Raw genomic sequence first — 24,915 nt, forward strand, 5'->3', positions numbered from 1 at the left:
ACATGTATTTGTTGAATCGTGTTGAAGATCTTCACCACGAGTCTGACTCGTACGACAAGGGGTTAAGTAAAACATAATTATTTCTATTAATACCACGTATATTATTCACGATTTCTTTGCACCGTTCGCAAAATGAAACAGTTTTCGTGCGAACGAGAACGGTGAAGTGGAAGACCGAATCGATTTAATGACGCTAGGACAATGAAAAGGTGAAAACAGAGATTGAAATCTGAAGAATGTTTTGAGAATAGTTTCGTCCGTTTCGGGGGTGAAGTCTAAATTTCGTGGCGCTAAGAAAATGATCCTTTCTTCGCGTCGAGGTTTTGTAACCTAGCGCGCACTTTGAACTACAGGTCGAGTGGAATCTCAATAAATCCTCGAAGAAAGTTGGCTTTATTTTGGCACATGAACCACGATATACTGGATGTCGCTCGATCAAATAACTGGCAACGAACTTGCCGAATTCTTGGCACCCGCTGATTTCCGGCGTTCGTGACGTACAATGGGAACTTCTGGCACGCGAGGGGACTGTGAATTTTTTAATTAGCTCGGGAAACGATACGGAGGATCTCCGAACTTTCTAACCGAGTATGGCGGCGCTGTTTTTCTTGGGATAAGGGGTTGATCGTCTTGATAGCAGAAGAGAGAGCATAGTTGGACACTTTTTTTTTAATAAGATTCTTTCTTTCTATTTTTCTTGTTTAACGTTATCGTTTTCTATGTCTGTTTATCTTTGTATTACATCGCTTTGCGTGTTGATCATCGATTTGCGTGAGCCTGTTACACGATTAATTATGTAATCAGTTATATTGCTATGGTGACATGTATATTTAGATATTTAGATATTCAGATATTCAGATATTCAGATATTCAGACATTCAGATATTCAGATATTCAGATATCTATATATTTAGATACTTAGATATTCAGATATTCAAATATTCAGATATTCAGATATTCAGATATTCTGATATTGAGATATTCAAATATTCAGACATTCGGACATTCAGGTATTCAGACATTCAGAAATCCAGATATTCAGATATTCAGACATTCAGATATTTAAACATTCAGACATTCAAATATTCAAATATTTAGATATTCAGATATTTATATTGAACAGTACATCTAATTATTCCATTCCATAGAAATACTGCGCACAACTGCAACCTAAGTTATTAACAATTCCCCGAATTCCCTATGTTCTCGTAATACGAAACCACCGCAGCCACGAGCAAACACGACCACGTAGAGAACAGAATCGCGCGACTACGCTCGAAGATCACAGCGTAATCAGCCGGGTTCTCCGAGTGATTAACAAATCGGGGACACTCGTCGACTCGTGGTCTCCGACGAGGCGATAGAGGATCTCGCGACGAAGCTCCTCGAAGCTTAAAAAGCGACCGGGTCCGGTTTCCCAGCGAGCCTTTCAAGAAAAAAGGAAAAGGGAGCTTCCCCCTCGGTTTCCCTCGCTCTCGAATCTAATTACAAGTGCACTCCGCCGGAGTATCGCCGCGTTCGACTTTCCAATTCCGTTCCGCGTCAAAGGACCGATAGGATTAAGCTCTCTAACCTTTTCTCTCTCTCTCTCTATCTCTTTCTCTCCTTTCCTAACGAAACAACAGGAAGTTCGGAAATTTTCTCGCCGTTGAGCACTGGACTATTTATTGTTATTAATTCGACGTGCCTCGTCGTAAGTTCTCTTATTCTGATCCATCGGCTATTGATATACACGAATTGTTCTGTTTTAATGTGTACGTGCAATTATTCTCTGAACTGATCGGTACTCGAAGGGATGTTTCAAATATTTTTGTAATTCTTTTGACTGTTCAGGTTCCACATGAGCGCAGTTTAATTTAGTTGGTTCGTTTGTAGTTCTGTGATTTTGTATACATTGATTTTGCAATGTTGTTATTCTTGCACCGATTGATGCAATATTGAAACTTTCATACACCGATCGATGCAATATCGAAATTTTCACGCACCAATCTGTACAATATTGTACCGTTTGATACATTCATCGATAGAATATTATGACTTTTGACGCATTTATGACATAACATTGTAATTCTTGCATTGGTCGATGAAATATTGAAATTTTCAAGCATCGATCGATGGAATATTAAAATTTCCACACACCGATCGATGCAGTATTGCAATTTTTATGCACCGATCAATGGAATATTGAAATTTTCACGCACCAATCGATGGAATATTAAAATTTCCACACACCGATCGATGCAGTATTGCAATTTTCACGCACCGATCGATGCAGTATTGCCACTTTCATTCACCAATCGATGGAATATTGAAATGTTCACGCGCCAATGTATACAATATACCTTTCGATACACTCATCGATACAATATTACAACCTTCGACTCGTTTTTGACACAACATTATAATTCTTGCATCGACCGATGCATTCCCACCACAAAAACTAAATTTTAAAATACACCTCGATCATAAGTATTCAATACGAATAAACCCCCCACTAAGAAATCCTTGACAAACAAACAAATAAACAAACAAACAAACAAACAAACAGTTACTATGCCCACCAATAAATCGTTCGATCCACGACCCGCATCTGACGCATTGCAAAACGGACCTTGATAACGCGAGTCGCGTTCGTGACGGGATTCCGTCCCCCCACGGGATAATCTGGATCGATGACTGGATGTACGGCGCAGATAACACGGCACCGAAGTGGATACGCGACGAGTTCAGAAAAATCGCAGGAAGGCCGGATTCTACGCGGACGCGCTCGCATTTGCGGCCGGAGTCCAGGAAATTTGCAGCTGCGCGCCGCTGTGCCCTCCAGGAATTGGTATTCATGAACCCGAGCTCGGAAAAATGCTCGATAATAAAACGAGCGGCGATGGATCGTGCCGCGCATGCGGCCACCGCGGGCCGTTTTTTCGGCTACAATTACGAGAATCTGGTTAACACGTTTTTCGAAGACTTTCCGTTCAGGCCGCGTGGGGCGTATATGCCTTACAATAATTAAAATAGTGCAAAAATCATAATATAGTAATTTGCACTATATATTTATAGTAATATGTATATTTATAGATAGTAATATGTATAGTAGCATATATTTATATATAGTAATATATATATAGTAGTATTTATTTATATATAGTAGTATATATAGTAGTATATACAGTAGTATATATTTATATATAATAATATATGTATATATAGTAGTATATATTTATATATAGTCATATATATAGTAGTATATATATTTATAGTAATTTATACTTTTTGTTTGATTGTTTTCACGGTATCATTATGTGTTGCCAAGCGAGTATAATTATTTAGGAAATGTTTGCATGAAATAATTATTTTTTAGTGTATTTCATATTATTTCGCTAGTGCATTTAAGTTTCAAGTTGGTGGTTCAGTGGATCTAGCAATATTTTACGGCGATGCTTAACCGAGCCAGAGATCGGAGAGTTGCGGAGTTTCTCTTACCTTGCTGCTGAGTAGATTTGCGGGTACCGGTATCTAAAAACAAAGAAGAGATTTATTGGTCATTAAATGTGTCTTCATTAATTACCGGCATCGCGGCATTGTTCGCGCAAACGTTTCGAAGTATTGTATCAGCGAATTCTGGGTATCCGACTACTCTTAATGGACTATTTGAACCTCGCATAGAGTTCCGGCTAATGAATTATGAATTCGCCGTGTTAAAGTACAGTTAAGCAAATGAGAATTCGACGAATGTCCGTTGAACGCGTTAACACTTTGACTATTGTATTATTCATACGCGGATGACAGAAATTGTTAGCCTGACAACTGAAAGATTGATTATTATATAATGTACTGAAAGCAAATTCCATCAGTATACAGTGCGAAGTAGTAGAAATACTAGTAACAATGCAAAAACAATAGTAACTGTTCTAAATAGCAATGTAGTAAAAACGCAAAAATACTTGTAAATGCTGTGTAACTAACATAAATAACATAAAAACAGTAACAACCATCGTAACACTAAGACAGTAACAATAGTAATCAACAAAAAATACTACTGAAAACAGTAGTGACTATTCCAACAATAACACTAACCCTACAAAAATACTAATAACCATTCCAACAGTGACAATAGTAATAACCAACAAAAAATACTGCTAAAAACAGTAGTAACTATTCCAACAAGAACACTAACACCACAAAAATGCTAATAACCATTCCAACGGTAACAATACCAATACCTACTATCAAAAACCTCAACCCTACGACTTTCATAAACCACACCCTCAGTTTCATAAAGATTTCCACAAACACACGTTCAACAGTGAACGTGTTAACCGGTTAACTGCGTTTGACGAGTACACACGTCATCTTTTTAGTTAAGTAGCATTATTTATGATATAGAAATATTTCAAAATAATCCTCGTTTAATCGATTGAATTACAGAAACTCGATTTGCTAGGGGGTCACCGGTGGCATATTAACCCTTTGCCCTACGAGTGAGACTCGTGGTGAAGATCTTCAACATGATTCAACAAACATACACATTACTCAGTTCATTCGAATCGAAAGTAAATATTATTCTTCTATAATCAACTGTTACACTTAAAAGGAAATACAGGCAAAGCATATGCTTAGGATTTTTCTCTTTTCCCAATAAATTATTAACGACAAAGTCGCCTTATCGATCAGAGTTGAGAAAGAAATCACAGGCCAAGGGGTTCAACGAAGGATCCATTCGAGTCTGCGACGCGGATCAACCCGCAAGATTCGCGTATTGTCGGCGGCGCGCATCCATTCCGGTCCATCTGCCACAAACGGGTTTCCGGTTCGCTTGGCTGCCACGTCGAGCGACCCGCGACCTGCGACCCGCGAATAGGACACGTGCAGGCGCGTCTCGACGCCCCGCGGAATGTCGAATTGAATTCTCGCCGCGCGGACGGGGCTTCGGTCGCCTTTGCTCCCCGCGGATAAAAGCGGCGTTGCACTTTCCACCCTGACCCGCTTCGCTCGCCGTGCACCTTATTGAAATTGAGTGCTCGGGCTGCGCTGAACGGGGCACCGGCGGATCGGGGACTCGGCATTGCCTCTCCACAGCCTCGGATAGGAGTCCGATGGCGCGATTGTGCCGGCGCCGCGGGATCGGAATTGCATCGATTCGATTGGTTAACTCTTACTCCCCGCAACGAGTGCTTCGCGCTTGTTAATGACACGCGTGGGACTGAACAGAGTGTGATCGGTGGATCGCGTTGTAAGAGGAAGTGATTGTAGCGAGAGGATTTTTATGGGGTTCTCAGTGAATCTTGTTATTCTGCGTTTAACACGTTGAATGCCAAGCACATCGAATTATTGTAATTCACTCAATTGAACGATTATTCGCAAACGTTTCTATATTATAAATAATGCTACGGATTGGTAGCGTGACTTCAATTGCGTCGATGGGAAGCTAATGGGTTAAGTGGGTTTTTTGTTTTCCGATTGTTAAATTTTAGAGGAGTTAATGATATTCTAGAGCCTACTCTTTAAAGGCTTCATATACTTTTCTGATCGGTAAACTAAATTTTGGAAACCAATGTATTAACACTTAGCCAATGGATCTACCAGTTTTCAGTTAGCAACGTGTCTTTTATTCTGTTCACCTTTCCTTTTGTTATTCAGTAAGTCTTGAAGGGATTATTTGCAACTTGTCAAATACTGTTCTTGTCTGAAATACATTGATTTTCTTCATTATTGTTTACTGGACTTTATCGGATTGGTTTCCTTGATTCTTCGTTTAACGTCGTCGAAAAGTGAAATAATGGAAGAGACGAAATCACAGGAAGATAGAACTTACTCGGATATTCGTCTGCAACTCCTCTTTGTCCTTAACAAACCGCCACTTAATCAACGAGTCGCGTGATTCTTCCAACCGCGTAGCGAACACACGAGAAGCACAATTCAACACTCGCTACTCGATAAATCCTTATCAACGTTCTTTAGAGCGACTGCCGAGCGAATTATCCTCCATCATGAAAGTCGCGATCGTAAAGTCCCATGACCCTCCATTGCCGCCGAGCACGAACCAAGTAACGGACAGCAGTCGACGCAGAAACGTTGCTACCGTTAATAATTATCGATCGTAGGTGTCAGGAGTTAAACGAGTGACCGGCGACGTCCCTGAGCAGCTACGTGCTCGACGAATCGGATCAATCCGATCCCGTCCAAAGCACCGCGACAGACGTTTTTATTCCAAATAATTTCTATCAAACGAATATTGAATAATTATAGAACTAACTTGCTATTGAATCTAATTCTTCATTTGAACTCTGAAAGTTGCAATTTGCTCTTAACTATGTAATTTTATACGGACGATGAAACTGTTGAATTAGAATTCACCTACGTCTGATCTAAGACAGCTTCTTTTAACTTAACTCGTTAACCCCTTGACCTACAATATCAGAATTCGACAAACCTAAGTGTCGTTCCTTTGGTTTGAATATAAATTAAACATCACTTCTCTATTATCCATCACGAAGCTTTGTAATCCTAGGCATAAAATAGCACCACAATTTTCTTTTTCTAATATGTTGTTAATAAAGTAAATCTATCGATGACGGTTAAGAAACCAACCACAGGGCAAAGTGTTAAAATAATAAATCAACAGAAACGTTCGCAAACGCACTTTCTATAGAAAAATCATGTTTCCATCAGTGCCCACAGAAAAATCAAGAGTAACGGTTTCTATCGATGACAGTTAAGAAACCAATCACAGGACAAAGTGTTAAAATAATAAATCAACAGAAACGTTCGCAAATGCACTTTCTATAGAAAAATCTAGTTTCCATCAGTGTACACAGAAAAATCAGGAGTAACGGATTCTCTAAAGCGAGTTCTCTGGTTCCAGAGTTCTCTAAAGCGAGAACTTCGCTCGGCCCGTCAAACACGGCGGTCGCAGAGACGTAATATTCGCGGATCGGTTCGCAACGAGCTTACCAGCCGTATTCTGCGAGCGATACTCGACGCTTTGACGGGCCGCGAGTCTATTGCGATCAAGAAGCACCGGGCAGAAGGGACGGCAAACTCGAGCGGTGTACACGCGGGCTTTGCGGCCGGCGAAACGGAAGCCGAGTCCCTTTCCGTTAACTCAAAATATCCCGTGCGTCTCGCGATATTAGCCGGCGCAATATCTGGCCGGCGAGCCGGGTTGCGCGCACACGTCGCGCCGCCGACTGTTTCCTGAACGAGCTCGCTGACAATCGCGTTCCTTTGGGAGCCGCGAGCCAACCGTGCGCGAAAACTCGATTTATTCGAGCAACTCAAATTCCAAGTTAAACGAGCCGCACGCTGGCCAGCTCGGGAACTCCGCGAAACAAAAAGCGGGAAGTGAGGCGAACTAAATGGAAGTAGACGATCGCGGAATGTACTTTACCTCATTAGTATGCGTGTAGTCTCAGTCGAACGATTATAAAATAACGTGGTTTTCAAGTAACCTCTGTCGTTGGCACGATTTTCATATGAACCGGAGAATGTTTGTTGAAAGTTGACAGTAGTTTCAATACGAGAAGTTGAGATTGAAATTGAACGAGGAAATTTCGAGAAATTAAAAAGGGCCAACGATTTGGCCAGTGACTCTCGTGAAACTTTGTTTTAGCGAGAGGTAAATTTAGCGAAATGTGAAGTACGGTTGAATTTGACGTTGTCAGCGCAGTGCTAATGAATTGAAAATATCGACAGGCGTTTGAAAACAAGGACGCATGGGAGGTAAGCTTTTCCATAATTTCCATGCCTGCTGACCATGGAAGGACACTTTCATTTTGCGCGTGAATCGGACGCGCGAGTATCACGTGTTCCCAGATAAGTTCGTTAGCGGCGACATTAGCGCGGCGCCGGTTATCGACGGCATCGCTGTCATTTTTCGCCGTCGTTCGTCGATGTACCGCGCGACAAACATGCCCGTAGCGACACGACGAGCGACACCGTCGCTGCAATCTCGCGTTGTTATCGGGACGAGGTAGACTGGAACGGGTCGGACCGGTCCCGTCGTCTTTCGGATGGAAAATCGATCAACGTCGAGCGAAATTTTGCGTCGCGCGCGACTAAAATTCAATTCTCCGCCGGCAACCGAATAAACAACTTTCCCCGCCTTTCGCTTTATTATTTAACGAAGTGTCCGGCGTTCCAATTTGCGTTCGAACAATTATTCGCAAAGCGTTACCTCGTTATCCGTTAGACCTTTGCCGGTTATTCGTACGATACTCTTCTATACAGAATTCGATAATTAATTTTATATCGCAAATGTCAGGTTCCGAAGTCTAATTAACCTTTGGGAAATTCGTTGAGCGCGCATGATACAGCCGGACAGCGTGTCCACGGGCGCCGAGTGGAATGCGTCGGCGTGTTATATCGAAGCTATGCGGCGAACGCTCGCCTCGGATAATTCTCGTTGATACATTCGAGTAAATAAGGATGAATTACCGGAACAAATGGATCGAATAATTCACCGGGAAGACTGGCTAATCTCGTCCGCACGTAATCCGAGCAATGAGAATTCGTTCCCGCTAATTATCCTGGATAAATATTGATTCGAGCCGGAGAACGCTCGACTGCGGGATCGGTCTGTCGAGAGGCGTCGCGGCTTCCCGACAAGATGGCGGCTCCGCGGAGTTGGAACGCACACGCTGGTAAATAAAAGAGAATCTAGGTACGAGGGAAGGAAACGGTTGAATAAATGATCGAACAAATGGACGAAAGATTGATGTGGGACGTGGATAAGGAACGAATGAAATAAAAGAGCGTGTAGAGATGCGCCGGTAAAAGTTTGTTGGTCTCTCCTTAAACAATTGAGAAATGTTAATATGATTTTTCAATAACTCACCGCTGTATGCTTATATATTTTTCAATTACTTATTCGTTAATACTATACTATTTGATTGATGCAGATCTAAAATCTAAATCTTAATTGTATAATTCAAATTAGACATTCGTCATTGGAACTAACAATACGATCGTCTCGAATTTTCTTAGCGATTTATTAGCGAACATTCTCAGAGTGTTTTCAGAGTTTCACGTGGTACTCGGAGAAATAATAAATTCGAACGGTGTGTATTCTTTTAACGAAGTGGAACGAATATCTTTCACCGTTCCGCGTGTAACGGTGACATTATTCCACCGCTGTCTCTCTTCCCGATTTCCTCTGTGTATTTTTGAAAATTGCGCTTTCGAAACGGAAATTAACTCGCGGTTAAATCGAGCTCTCGAATGGTAAACGGTCCACGCGAAGGAAAGAATAGATGTTGAAGGGAGATTGAATGTACGGCGCAGCTGTAACGTTGTTACGGTTGGAACGCGATTAAATCGGAATAAATCTTAATTGGACGCTACATCGCCGCGGAACAGTGCCGTGTAAACATCCGTTGACTAAACTTCACATTGAAAACAGTATTGTTAATTAGGAGCTATAGTAAGCTGAGTATGTTTAAAGTTTGCGCGTGCAGCGGCGCGGCGTGGCCTTCGAAGTTCCCTCGGCGGTGTTCGCTAATTAAGACGGAAGGAATGCAAATGCTAGACACTGGAATTGAAGTGATAATTAAAATAGAATTTGTGCAAATAATCAATGTAACTTCATTCTGTAGGGAACATTTCCAGCTGGCAATAAAACTGGATTAAAAACGGAAAAGAAAGTTTCGACTACTGCACGCTTTTCACTCTTCCCTTTTACTTCACCCTTTATTCAACCCTAAGTTCCGAAATAATATCAATGATAAGGTCAAAGGTTCTAAATATCGAAAGGTATAAATTTCATTCTACTTTTTCCTAAAGGTAGATAAAGGTAACGATCCATATTATTAAATCACAACATCTGTAACAGTGAAAGGAAAAACTCGAACAATCGAAAGGAGTTCAAACTGAATACAGAAAAGGTTACGATCGCCATCTCCATTGTACACTCCGAATGCTCCAATTAATCGAGAATAAAGTTTCCAAAGGGAAGATAAACGGAACGCGTAATGAAACGAAAACCCCTTAGGGTTCGAGGGAAAGCGACGTGTCATCGAAATCACGCGCGCTTATTAATCTTCCCGGTAACGACAGAGCGGAGGGAAAGAGCGTGCTCGCGAGGAGGCACTCGAATTGGAAATAAAATCGCGAGAGGCCGGGGAGACGAGTGCGCCGCGCGTTCCGCGGAAAGGAAAATGGAGGAGAAAAGCGCAGCGGCCGCGTTTCCACGGTTCCAGAAAGCGGGCCCGGCGGAATAACCGGGGGAAAGGTCATTACCATACGTTATTCTCCTCGCTGGTTCCCTTGTTTCCCCGCTCGACCCTCGCCGCGCCTCGGTCTACGCGACAAAAATAGAGGAAACCGACTTTGGCGCTAATGCACCTCCGACATTCGAAAGAAACAGATGAAACTCGTATATTCGGGACAACCGTGTCGTGACCGTTCGATGGAAATTGGAATTTTCATTAGCGAAGGTTGCCAAAGGAAATTATTTCTGCGTATAATTTCCTTTGATAATCTTCGGCGATTAGAATACTAATTTTCTTTCTGCAGATAATCACGCGAAAGAAGCGAGGGAATGCTTTGTTGTATAACGGTCTTTGACATTATGATCTTGTTCTTGAATAGCATCGTCGGGGATTGTTAGAGACACTCGCCATTGTGTTAAGCTTTAAACATGCTACGCAAATTGTAGCTTCTAATTAGCGATGCTGTGTGTGGAACGAAACGCGGTGGGAGATTGTTTACTTTACGTTTGCTTGTGCAACGATGCAGCTCGCCGTTCGGATTTATTCCGAAGCTATTGTTTGCTTGTGCAACGATGCAGCTCGCCGTTTAGATTTATTCTGAGGATATTGTACTTTGATAAGTACCTAATCCATTAAGTTCATTTCGGAACTGACCTTCGAGGTGTAAGAGAAATTTAGTGTTGGTCTGTCTAGGGTATTTGAAATTTAGTAAGAATTTGTTCTAAATCTAATACACCTACAATCGAAATTTATTCTGCATCTTTCTGGAATAACAAATGTGAGAGAAATTTATTGTAGATCTTCCTGCAATATCTAGAATATAATAATAATTTGTTTTAGATCTTCTACAACATCTAAAATGCAATAAAAATTTATTCGGCACTTTTCTGCAATAACAAATGTAAGAGAAATTTATTGTAGATCTTCCTACAATATCTAGAATACAATAATAATTTATTCTAGATCTTCCTACAATGTCTATAACATAATAACAATTTATTCTAGATCCACATCTAGAAGGCAATAAAAATTTATTCTGTACTTTTCTGTAATAACAAGTGTGAGAGAAATTTATTCTAGATCTTCCTACAATATCTAGAACAAAATAACAATTTATCCTAGATCCACAACATCTAGAAGGCAATAAAAATTTATTCTGCACTTCTCTGTAATAACAAGTGTGAGAGAAATTTATTCTAGATCTCCCTACAATATCTAGAACATAATAACAATTTATTCTAGATCCAGAACATCTAGAATGTAATAAAAATTTATTCCGCTCTTCCTGTAATAACAAGTGTGAGAGAAATTTATTCTAGATCCTCCTACAATATCTAGAATGTAATAATTTATTCTAAACCTTTCTAGAATAGATCTTCCTCTATAAAGATTCCTTTATAACGTCTCCCCGAACCTTTCTCCCCAGTAACACTCGCATTTGAACGCGCGACGCGCGCGAGCAAGCGGTTTCCATCATAAAATTGAAACTCGCCGACGAGTGGGAACGAATCGGGGAACATTCCCGAATTCCAGGGAATCCGGGGTCGGTCTCGAAATAAGAATCGGCATCGATGTTGTTCGAATATTCGCCGGGATTTATTCCTGCTGTCCGCATAACCTTCTCCCCTTCTGTCTTCCTCGTTCCCTCCGCTTCTCCCTGTTCCCGCTTATGTGTCCGAGTGCGTTTCGCCATAGATCGATAAGAGGATTTCGTTGAAACCCCGTCGGACGTATTGTAACGTATTTCGAGCGTTTCGACGGGCGCGGCCTACGTTCGCGCAGCGGCTAGTCGAAAATCCGACGCCAGGATCAATTCTGCACGGTGTTGGATCTTGGACGCTTGCGGATGCTCGTCGGAGTCTGCAGGATTACGGGACTCGAAGTTCACGGGGATAGGACGGCCAGATATTTAGGGACTTTTCCGGATTCCGTATCGCGATTCGGATATGGACGATCAACCGTTTCAGTGCTGCGGGCTTTTCGCGGAAACTCGATCGTGCTTCCTTCGTTTCGATTCAGAAACTGAACTGCGGTTTCGTATTTTAACCCTTTGCGGTCCGAAGTGCTCTTGGTTTCTTTGAGGTTCACGTCGTTAGTTCGTTCGATTACAGCTTAGCATGACGCTCTATTTATTTATTCAAGAATATTTGGAAGTCATCGAAATGTTACCTTTAAGTGGTACATCGCGATTAACGACTTTCGCCGAAGAACAGCCGTAAAATTCTTGGAACACAGCGAATTATCGGACCTTAAACGACGGACGACGCGGAGCCCATGAATCGCAGATGCGAGAGTGCGGTCCTAAAAATTTCAGGCGGCCAAATGGGAGAGCCGTCGGTGTATTCTTAGGGGCACCGCGTCGCGCATTGAAAATGCCGATACAAAAACACGCCCGTAAATTACACGTCGGAGAGCAGTTAAATCACCAGTGTTCCACGGACCATCGGCGAAAGCTTTGAAACACGGAATCCCGTGGGCGCCGGGAGTCACGTAGGTTGTGAGTAATGGATGACGGCTGTGAAACTTTCAAAGCGGTTTCGAGCCGGAAATACGTACGGGAAACTCCAAAGATTCGGTATCGTCGCGAAACTTCGCGAAGAAGACGGGTTATCGCGTTTATTGTAACGGCAGCCACGATCGACGCTTCGTTTGAAGACAATTGCGAGCGAAAACTGTCCTTTGACTGTAACGCTTCATAATTTCCACCTTGTATAATAATGTAACATGGGAACTACTGTACCAAGTAATCAATTACTTCATGTTCGCCATGGAGGAATAAATAACAATGAAAACGTTCGAAATTCTCTTGACGAGCGAACGCGTCGGAAAGAGGAAAACAGAGCTCGAGCCTCCACTCTGAAGATCATTGTACGCGAGTCGATCGGCTGCAAAACAACGAAGAGGCTCGCGGCGAGCGCGACGCCAATAAAAATCGTTTTTCGCCCGTGAACCGTCGAGACGATCGCAAATATTTGCGTGAAGCTGTCGAGAGGATCCGCGGTAAATTAAACCGACGCGCTGATTCACGATGTAAATGGAAATATTCGATCTTCGCCGGATCGAAGGTTGGCGCGCGGTGTTCCGGCACGCGGACGCGAAAAATTCGATGGATATCGGCGAGCGAATATATCACGGGGCCAATGGAACTCGAATCGAATTGCCGGCCAGCCGCGATTATTCCGTCGACCGTGGAAATTGTCGCGCGCCGCGTGATCGATGTTCTTTTCGCCTCGGTGGAGCTGTCCGGGATGATTGTCATTATTATTATCACTGCTGCGTACGGTAAGGTCATCTGCAACGCGATTAACGCCGCAACTACCAAGTCGAGCTGACTTTTCGAGATTTCTATAGAATCCCAAGAGTGTCGAGACTTCGATCATAATTCAGTTCGCGTATCAGTAAAATAATTTCTTTGGAAATTTTTTAAAGGACTTTTTATGTATTCGATAATTGCAAGGGAGAATTTGTCATTTTGACCCATCTAGTTCCATTGTTAAAGAATTGAAGAAAAATAATTGTGAGACTTTCTGTAGGAACCAATACAAGGAGGATTCGACAGGGGAATTTCAGGCGAAATTTGTGAAACCTTGTAAGGAGGAATATTTTAATTAAGAGGTTCTACTGTATTATTATATTCATGAAGGAATCATAATGTAAAAAGAGTAGATAATGTGTTGATTCTTCGTAAAAATATGAATTGAAGATGGAGAGCGTAATTAAGGGTCATTGGAGGTTTGGTAATTAAAGGATTGAAAATGTTAAACATTGCGTAACAGCTAATTTTCAGAAAACTGAATTATGATAGCAGTTTTCAATGAAATCAACTTATATCACTATACATAGAAAAACTCAGATATATTGTTATGTAACATATTTTAAATAGATAATCAATTCGAATTAAATTTTATATTCTTTCGATACTGTGGTAATTAGCGAAGTTATAGCTAAGTGTCTTCATATAAAAACGAGATTTCTCGTTACCGGTCCGCAATGTGTTAAGGACAGTGTTGAAAAATAGCTTAGAATATATTATGAAGTATAGTTTCGATTGCGATTCGTAGGTAATCTCTCTGATCGTTGGGGACTGTTTCTACTGGTCGTGTAATTAGCAGTTGGAACGTATTATCTCTGATACAACTATTTCGGTTCCGAAGATTTCCTTCTTGAGAATTTCATTTTCATTGTCTCGTAATCGCCACCCCCTCGTAACCTTTCACTCTGAGACTTCATTTATCCAGGCAAGATATTCTTGAGCCGCAGGTCCATTGTACTCGTGCCGAGATTCTATTATTGAAACTATCCTCGCTGCTTTTATTCGACTTGAGCTGTTCGGGCCATACGCCGTCTGACTATGACGAACCCGAACCCCTGAAACTCCCGTTTGAATTACACAGACGTCCCGAGTCTCGCGGCGATCTTATCTTTTCCGTAGATTCAACCGAATGAACTTCGAAATGTCCAACGAATAAAACAGTCTGAGTTATAATATTCGACGAATCATTTACTAGGAACCGAGGAATGATTAATCGACTAGAACTTTTCGGAAGTCGATCAGTTCTTTCATTCTTGCCTTCGGTTTTGTCGAAGTTTTTGATATTGTCATTTCCACCTTCTGCCCTGTTGGAATTAATCACTTCGCCATGTCTGTCTTTAATTTTCTCATTCTTGCCTTCAGTTTTGTCGCTGGAAGATTTTAAGTTGAAGATTTTCACCTTTGTCACTTTTGTCTTTGACTTTGCTTACATTTTTCACTTTTGTGATTTTTGTCTTTGATTCTGTCTATATTGTTCACTTTTGTCTTTGACTCTGTCTATATTGTTCACTTTTGTCTTTGACTCTGTCTATATTGTTCACTTTTGTCTTTGACTTTGCTTTCATTTTTCACTTTTGTCATTTTTGTCTTTGACTCTGTCTACATTGTTCACCTTCGTTACTTTTATCTTTGACTTTGCTTACATCTTTCACTTTTGTCATTTTCATCTTCGACTCTGTCCATATTCTTCACTTTTGTCACTTTTCTCTTTCACTTTGCTTACATCTTTCACTTCTGTCATTTTCGTCTTTGACTCTGTCCACATTGTTCACTCTTATCTCTCCGTCGTCACACGAAAAAAATTTCATTTGCCGAAAACACAGAAGCGACGAAGTTCACCGACAAAGAACGAAAGGGATCGCCTCGATTTCATTCGCCGTGAAAATCGTTCGGCAGTATCTTCCCTCGATTCACGAGGATCGGTGTGAAGGGTCGACGGTCCGCAAACACGAGATAGAATCGGCCGGCTCGCGCTCTCGTTCCCGAAAGAGTCATGATTCATGCTCAAGGAGGCGGGAGAAAGAGAAAGACGACGAACGCCGCCGTTGCGAGACGAAGAGAGATCGCCCGGTCGTATCTTTCACGCTTTCCCGGCGCGAACGCCGACCTACTTTACCTGGAAGGATCCATTTCTCGCCGCCGGGGGAAGCGAAAGATCACGGGGCGCGGATCGTTCTGCTAATAACGCTTTTGTCACCCCTTTCTGCCGCTCGAGTCGAAAGAAACCGACGGGGAACCGAATTGGGGAAGCTCGAGAGGCGAAACACGCGTGAAATTGCCCGGAAACGATATTTTTTTCACCCCAGAAGATGTCGATTCGTTAAATATGTGGGATCAGAAATTAAGATTCATCCCTTTGAAGCTGAATATCACGACGTCGGAGACATCAGAGTTTAGAATGGAAAATTTCAGACGAGTAATTTAATTGTTTAACTAATTATTTAACACTTTGCACTCGGAAGCTTTTCACTAGAAGTATTCGACTCTTCCCGATGAAATTAGGAAACAAAGCTGTTGTATATAAATATTTCATATATTGATGCATTATACGAAACTTAACCCTTTGCACTCGACAATATTTTTCATTAAAAATATTCATTACTTCCTGACTAAATATTAATGATATTTTTCGCAGCTAACACAATTAATTGTGTGATTAACACTTAATCTTGTATAGATTAAGAGACAGAACTATTTTACTTGTATGTTTTATGCGTTGATACATTACTCAAGGTTTAATATTGTACTGAAAGTTCGAGAGTTTGCTGCGTCGAATCAGGCAACTGTAAGGCAAAGGGTTAGTATTATATATAACACTTCGTAATTTTGTTACATTAAATCAAATGGTGAGAGTCACCTCTCGAGTGCAAAGGGTTAAGCGATAATTTAATACTTTAATAATTTAACTGTTATGTAGCACTGCATTGCGGTCCAATTGCAATAGGTTCATCTTTTTTCTAGTAGCCAAGTGCTCAACGCATGGTTCACTTTCCTATGAAAAAGAATTTTTGTGTATTTTTCTATTCACAGTTTCTATTTCGATGAAAAGGAATTTCACGTCTGCCGTTGCAATAAACCGGTGCTACTTCATGCTGCTCGCGTAGTAGCGTTTTCCGAGTGTCTTCAAGATAACCAGGTTCTACCTGGAACTATCGATAACCTCGGTAACACGTTCCACCGTGCACCTCGTAATAATTTTTTTATGCTTATACCGCGTTGGAGTGACACTTTCCTGTTGGGTATAAAAAATGTTGCTGCGCCACGAAATTTGTCATACAGCCGCCGTTCCTTCGGAAAATGCGGTCCTCGGGATGGAATATCTAATATTACTATGATCTAAATCATTAAAATAGACTTTAACATCTTACATCCTGTAATATTAAATATTTCTATTAGAAAAATACATATATCTATTCATAGCTCTCGATTACTCGAGATCCACCCTTTCATTATTTGCACTATAGTAACACTATAATATCAGAGTAAAATAGGTAAAAAGAAAATTCATCGCAGGAGACTTTGCCAAATTTCTGAATTAATTTCCAGCGCAAGTGGTTAACGACTGACTCGATCACGCATCGAATCGAAGAGTGCTTTGCGTGATTCGATCGAATTCGATTCGCATATATTAAATACATATATCTATTCATAGCTCTCGATTACTCGAGATCCACCCTTTCATTATTTACACTATAGTAACACTATAATATGTTAAAATTTTCGATTCATAGTGAATGTGTAACGAAGAAGGGAAAAATTGATCGAATACTAGTAGAAAATGAATTACCTCACGCGGATTCGTTCGCGAAATCTAAATTGTTGGCGCAGTTTCTGTTGGTAAAACGTCGATCGAAGTAATTGGACCTATTTAAGGGTAATTCGAGTCCAATCGTGGGGCTGATCGGGATTTGAAACCGAGACCGCAACAAGGATTCGATCGATGGCCCTAGAAGCGATACGTGTACACGTGTCTCTCGTTCGAGAACGCCGAAATGCAGCGTCCGGGCCAGGGAATGCGAGCGGACCTTCCAGTTCACAAATATCTTCGTTACCGGAGTTACCGGCCACTAGTTTCCCCGCAATTCCGAACATAACCGACTCGCGTCCGTTCCCGGCGTTCCCGGCGAAGTCGGAATATTTCTGGAATCCCCGAAATACGTTCCGTTTCGTTCAGTGATTTAGCCGGCGGACATTAAACGTTGATTCCCGCTCGGTCGCGCTGAGGTTAGTACTTGCAAATCAACGCGTTCCCACTCTCTTCAGGGAAATTAAGAAGTTACTCGTTAGGTTCCCATTGATCAGTTTGTAATATAGATTCCTTCGAAGTTTCTCAATTTTCTAATTTTCGATAGATGTATTAGGATCGTTGAATCGAAAATTGTTGAAGCAGAATACTCGATTCCCTGGAAGTTTCTCAATTTTATAATTTTCGATATATTAGGATCGTTGAATCGAAGATTGTTGAAGCAGAATACTCGATTCCCTCGAAGTTTCTCAATTTTATAATTTTCGATATATTAGGATCGAATTGAAGATCGTTGAAGCAGAATACTTCAATCTTCGAAAATTAGCTAATTCCTTTGATAGCATTTACTGAAATATCGATTCCTTCGAAGTTTCTCAATTTTCTAATTTTCGATATATTAGGATCGTTGAATCGAAGATTGTTGAAGCAGAATACTCGATTCCCTCGAAGTTTCTCAATTTTATAATTTTCGATATATTAGGATCGAATTGAAGATCGTTGAAGCAGAATACTTCAATCTTCGAAAATTAGCTACTTCCTTTAATAGCATATCCTGAAACATAGATTCCTTCGAAGTTTCTCAATGTTATAATTTTCGATATATTAGGATCAAATGGAAGATTATCGAAGCAGAGTACTTCAATCTTCAAAAATTACTCCTTCGATAGCACACTGAAATATAGATCCAATACTTCAAACGTACCTTCCACTAGTAAACAATACAAATCCTCCAACAGACATCAATTTCCAAATATCAAACCATCAATCTCCCTTAAACAATATCAATTACCAACAAACAACGCCAATTTCCCCCTACATCCCCCGAAAAGCTTACACACCAACAGCACCCAATGAAATTTCCATTTCTTCGAAATTAATCCCTTCAGGGTCTAAACGAACATCTTGCAATTCTCATCCCCCGATCCTCGTGTTCCCCGTTGCTCCCCGTTGCTCACCGGCACGGTTGACGATCGATCGTCGATCCCGACGGAACAAGCCTGGATTTGAAATGAGACCGCAGACAAGGTTTGCCGGCGCTCGCTTCTGTCATGATATTGACGTATAGTCGGTGGCGCAGGAACCGCGCTGGATATGCAAACGGGATCGGGACACTTTGGATTGGACAACCGACCCGGACGTCGGACATCCCGCAATACCAGCAAGGATTTTCCCCGCAGCGTGTAACTCGGCCAGCCGCTCGCCGTTCCTTCGCATCCACCGTCTATATACGTCTGTTTGCCGTAGCCGTCGTCCCGTATGTTCCTTTTGTTTCCCCAACCTCCTCTGTTATTGTTATGAGTCCACTATCCCTTACGCTGAACCGGCTACCTTCCCATTGTCCCCGCTTCCAATCCTTCTTCCTCGTTTTGCGGGACCCTAGGCACTTGTTCGGATCCGAACGCGGATGTTTATTCTCCGGCAGCCACTACCTTCGAGTTCCTCTATAGCCAGCCCACGATGAAGAGACTCGCGACGAGCTGGAAGATATTAGGTCCTCCCCAAAGAAGGGAAAACGGGGAGAAAGCTCCGAGCTTCACGGGTTGTACGCGAATTGTCTACCCGAGATTCGGAGCTTCGTTTACCAGTTCGTTAATTTTCTTTCTTTTGGTTTCTCTTTTGGTAATGCTCCTTGCACTGGGGATGTCTTATTCGACTACTGTGCTAATAGTGATTGTAGCGGTACATTCGCATTGCAAGATGTTAGAGTTGACCGCCTGCAGATGTTGGGGTCTAAGGTAATGAAACCTACCCTGACGTTTGCAGGATGGCAAAATTATTTTATTTCCGAAATGACTTTACTCGACCAGAAATTCACGTGAATTGACGGACAATATTTCTTAGATTGATGCATAATATGAAGTATAATATTAAATATCAAACTTTATAGCTTCACTGTAGGAAATCAAGTGGTGACTGAGAGGCAAAGGGTTAGTATTTAACTGTAATAATGCATTCATGTGTGAAATATTGGGACAAAAGCTTTGTTTCTCAATTCATTTGTGATTTCTCTTTGAGTTCCTTTAAAAGAACATCGTCTTTGTCTAGTTAGAAAATGTTAAATACACCTAGCGAAGTACTTCCGAGTGCAAAGGGTTAATTATGAATCACTCGCCAAAGTGTCTTATGTATTTATGTTTAGGAACAAGTGCTTATCGAATATAGATGAATAATCTATTATTACGATGAAAATTCTTTGCGGAGGATCTTAACATAATGAGAGAGGTTATTAGTATCTGGAACTGCAGCTGTTATTTTCAATAGAAGCCTCAGTGAAATTAATTAGGATGAGGATTGCCCGAGGCAATGCGAAAACTGGCAGCTTTTTAACGCAATTCCTCCAGTTCTCCGTTTCCTTATTTCTTGCTTTCTTTCTTCGCGCACCCGCAGTATTTTCCTAGGAGCGTTTCGCTAGGCGAAGACAATTTTTGAAACAATGTTTGCTCGCCCGAAAATTCCCCACGGAGCTCCCCTGATATTCCTCGGCGATATTCCGTTTACTCAGCGACTCGCTTGGAAAAAACATACCGGTCAAAGTGTCGTGACTCCTTTCAATTATTCGCGCGAGCTAGACTGAACGCGAAATTACTTTCACCGCCGCGTCGTATTTCGACACTGTTCCGAGAACGTAATATGAAGGCGACGCTCGCCGGGAACGCAGAAAACGGGACTCTTTCCACCGGAGAACGCGAATGGTTGCCGTATTTTTCGGATCTCGCTGTTCTGTCGCGCATGGACATTGAATAATAATGAAATTCAATTGAACCGTTTGGCGATTGTATCTAGTTCGTTGAGTAAACAGTAATAAATAATAGTAAATTATCTAATAGATCACCCGACTGTCAACAGTAAAGTCTGGTGATTGATAGATTACTAGCAATAGAGCCTAGTAGATTAATAAGTTACCAATCCAGTGACAAACGCTAATACATACTAGCAAATATAATAACACAAGCTAGTACGAAATCAAAAACAATAGTTATTTTCAATTGATCGGAGCTGTTCACCAATGAACAAAAATTTACACTGCTGCTTCCAGAGAGTTTCTCTAGAATTTGCATAAATTTCCCTGGGTTACTCCATAAAACTCTCATCCGTGATAAGAAAAACACTCAGAGGGACAGTTCATCTTCCGAGGATTAAGCCACAATTTCTCGGCTAATAACGCTGGATTACATTTTTACACGCGCTGGCGGAACGGCGAAGGTCACTGTGAAGGGACAGCGAATGCAAATGCTATGCAAACAACGGTACCGGAACAGCTGCGGTCCGCTTTGAACAGGTGACAGCGGCAGGGTTCTCTCCCTTTCTCCTCCTCTTTCTCTCTTTGTGTGTTCCAGGCGAAGCAACGCGACCGAGACCACCGCTCGAAAGCCTTTATCTGCGGCGAAGAGTCGGGAAGAAGCCTTTCAGGACGCGCGGAATAATTCTTCTCCCGCGTTCTTGTTTACGGAGCCCCTATTTTTCTTTCTGCCCGCCCGTTTGATGCAGCGTGACGACGTTTCCTTGTTCCGTTGCGTTCCCCGCCGGTGAACGCCGGCTTCTATTTTATTTTTTAATCTTCCAAATGTTTCGGTGCGCCTTGTTCTTCGTAAGTGGGGGCGGAGAGGCGAGCGAGCGCGTGGGAAAAGCCGAGGTAATGCATCTTTAATGCCGCGTAACGCGGGGAAGAAAAACTACGAGGGCTGAGACGCCGGCGTTCGCGCGCCGATGGGTGCCCCCTTTATGAGCCGTTGTTGGAGAAACTTTCTCTGTTCGAAGTCCCAGGAGTAAAAGCCCACTTCAGGGCTAGTTTTCCCTCGTACGATCTTCAGGAGGAATTCGGAAATTGATATTTTAAACGCACCGTGGAAGTTTCGTCCGAGTCTCAACCCACTTTTGTTTGAATTATCAATATTGGGGTTTATTCAGGAATTTCTCTTTATGACATTTGGAAAGCTCCTTTTCCTTTCGGCTTTCAACTGGGATTTACTTTTGAGAATTTTATTCTCTTTCAGGCAAGTTGTTTTTGTTTACTGTGTTGCTTTCTTTTTTTTATTCCTTTGTCCCTTTGTTTGAATTGGTATTACATAATTTTTTTATATTCCTTACAAAGCTTTTTAAAGCTCTTTGTTTTTGCATTCTTTTTCTTCGTGAGCTTAAATGCATCCATATTATATGGTATTCTGGAGAAACCCCTTTTGAAGAAAATTGGAGAAGGAGAAAGAGAAAAGTTCGCCCTTTACCGTGTACCTTCCCAATTTGTTCCTATAGCTGATTATTTTTTGGGTAAATTCTTATGAAGAGAAGCTTTTCTTTCCCTCTTCCTCCTTCTTCCATTCTTCTTCAAACTTGGGAACTCGGAATCATTTAAATATCTTTTGCTTGAATTCGGAAAAACTTTCTCCCTCTTAGAAACTCCACATTTATCAACCTTTTTCAATTTGGAAACGCGAGCTTATTAATTCATTTATCATCTCATATCCAGTTATAGAACGAAGAAAGTTTGATTTTGTAATCGTAGAAATTTTTTGTTTCCATAGAACTCAAATTTTCTCTTTTCTTTTATAAAACTCTTATTTACCAATTAGGATATATCTATATAATTTAATTTTAAGATCGATCCTTCTCCCCTATTTCCTACTGTAAATGTTAGAGGAAATTTTTATTTTCGTCAGAAAGATCAGACACGTATTCAGAATGATTTCTTTTACAAAACTCTCCTTTTTAACAATTAGGAAAATCTAATTTAATTTTAAGATCGATCCCTTCCTTCCCCTTAATTTCCTATTGTAAATGTTAGAGGAAATTTTTATTTTCATCAGAAAATCAGACACGTTATTCAGAATGATTTCCTTAAGAAAATTTTGGAGAACACGCGAGACGATGTCGGCCGGGAATCGATCCGAGGATCTCAGGATTCGCAGTCGAGCACTCTACCCACTGCGCCACTAACGACTACGATTAATGTACATCGTGCCTAAGTATTTAACGGGGCCGTCTCCATGAGACCTCTGCTTCCAGGAACATTAAAAGGGTCCGTGTCTCCGCCGACTCCATTCTTTCGTTACTCCCCCGCAGTCGACGACTAATTTCACAAACGCCCGGCCTCCACGTAATTCCGCTTTCTGATCACGTTAGCTTCTTTTCACCGAATTTCTAACGATGTCGACGAAGATTTCCCAACTCCTTGTCCCGTTAACACACTTACCATCCCTCTCGCCGTGTTTGCCAAGCGACTGACCCTTTTTAATAATGCACACTGGGACCTGTCCTCGTTCTCGCCTCCTCCGCCGACTCTCGCGACCGTTCCACGTTAAGGACACGAGTTTCTTCGCTCGATTTCGAGACGAGACCAATATCCATCCACCATTTTCACATAATTAATCCCCTTCGCAATCTCGGGCCCCTCACGCTCCGACATCCCCGAGTCTCTTCGACGATCAACCTAAATTTTTTGTGAGTCTCTTCTGCAGAATGTCCCCAAAAAGATTCAGACTCTGCATTGCTTTTAGCCCCTTTCTGCATTCGTCTTTCGACTCTTCAACACCCAGATCGAGCATTACTAACAATATATCAATTCTTTCATTAACCCTTTGCACTCCAGATGGTTTTGTAATCTATCAGCAACTGCAACTAATTTTTATAGTACCTCTAGAGAAAATGAGAAATGCTATAACATTCCTTTGATCTTTTATTTTCCTTTGAGCACAAAATTTGGATGTGTGAAAAATAGAATAATTGTACGGTAGTTTCTTTAAGATTCATTAAAATATCTAATAATATTCCTGGTGCAATATCGGAGCCTACAGAGTTCAAAGGGTCAACCCTTTGCACTCGAGAGGTGACTCTGTCACCGCTGGATTTGATACAGCAAAATTATAATTTTATGTACGACACTGTGCTTCGTACAATGTATCGAAATGCGACATATTGAAATGAAATAGCTATGATTCTTAATTTACGTACGTTTTTCCGTTTAGCGTTGAAGAACGTCGTTTACGTCTCATTGTGAAATATTGCAGATTTCTAGTGAAATTTCGAGTGCAAAGGGTTAACCTGTGATTTAACTTACTGATAATCTTTCAGTTTCAAACTATGATTCGCTTCTTTCGCATAAATAAGAAACTTTTGCTACGAAGAATCGAGTGGTGCTAAGTTTATTTTGATAATCAGTTGCGATTCAGTATTCAACTGAAAATTCATGAATAGCACACGTCGAGAGAACTCGTAAATTTCACTTCAACAGTCAAGCAATTTTCTATCGTTGAATAGACCCTTTCCGAACTTTTCCTGCGACCTGTATTTTCCATTTTCGGATCGAAACTCCTCGAAGAAGGCAACGGGAGCGAAGGATCGATCGTAAGTGCACCGGAAGTCGAAGGGAGAGCCTGCGGGATGTTCGGTGCACTTCTTAGAACGACGTCCCGTCGGCTTTTCGAAATTCTCTCTACTCGTCGTCGTCTCTCGCTGTATTTCGCGTTAAAACGCGTCCACCGTCGTCGGTCTAACGAGAACGTGACTGGAATAACTTAACAGCCACTCGTTGTAACGATGTAAAAATAATTGCGCGAGTTCTGCTTACTATGTGCTACCACGGTTTGTAAAAAACCGATTCGATTGTTGCGATTCGAAATTAATCGTCGGATTGTCTCGTTCTGTAAATATTCTCGAATGAAATATTTTAACCCTCTACGGGCCCATGAAATTTTGAAATCACACATCAGTATATTGGTATCTTTTCGATTTATTTGATTTTGTACTCAAAGTGGCGAATAAAATGAAGTAATCGGTTAACTGTGACTTTCATACGCTCAGGCGTGAAAGTTTGTCATTGTAACTTGATAGTTACGAAATATATTCGTTCGATGAAATTATGGAAACTATTGAATACGTTGTTAATTCGCCTATGTGGATATTTATTAATTTTCTACTGCATAGATTTTGTTATAATCGTGAACAAAAAGTCGGCCAAAAGAGGGTTAATAGTATGCTATTGTTTCATTTGCGATTTCCTCCGACTTTCTCACGCTTTTCTTCCGTTTCCAACGAAGTTTCCGTTTGCTTCGTACGCTGAAAATGTAGATTTTCGTGAAGTTCCGAAGAGAAAACGAGTGTTCTCTTACAGGAAGTCGTAGCTAAAGGTTCAAACCGTTTTACGATCTGCAAAATTT

General features: G+C 41.3%; 1 protein-coding gene across 1 annotated transcript in view; it reads right to left on the reverse strand.

Moving 5' to 3' along the window:
* Positions 1-24,915, reverse strand: part of LOC143174153 (uncharacterized) — a 161,494-nt gene that overhangs the window by 100,576 nt on the left and 36,003 nt on the right. Inside the window, exon 2 of the mRNA XM_031969468.2 lies at positions 3,481-3,513. The gene's annotated coding sequence lies outside the window, so the exon portion shown is untranslated. The remainder of the gene's footprint in view (positions 1-3,480; positions 3,514-24,915) is intronic.

This window comes from Nomia melanderi, chromosome 8 (assembly GCF_051020985.1).
Source record: "Nomia melanderi isolate GNS246 chromosome 8, iyNomMela1, whole genome shotgun sequence".
In the NCBI taxonomy this organism is placed as follows: domain Eukaryota; kingdom Metazoa; phylum Arthropoda; class Insecta; order Hymenoptera; family Halictidae; genus Nomia; species Nomia melanderi.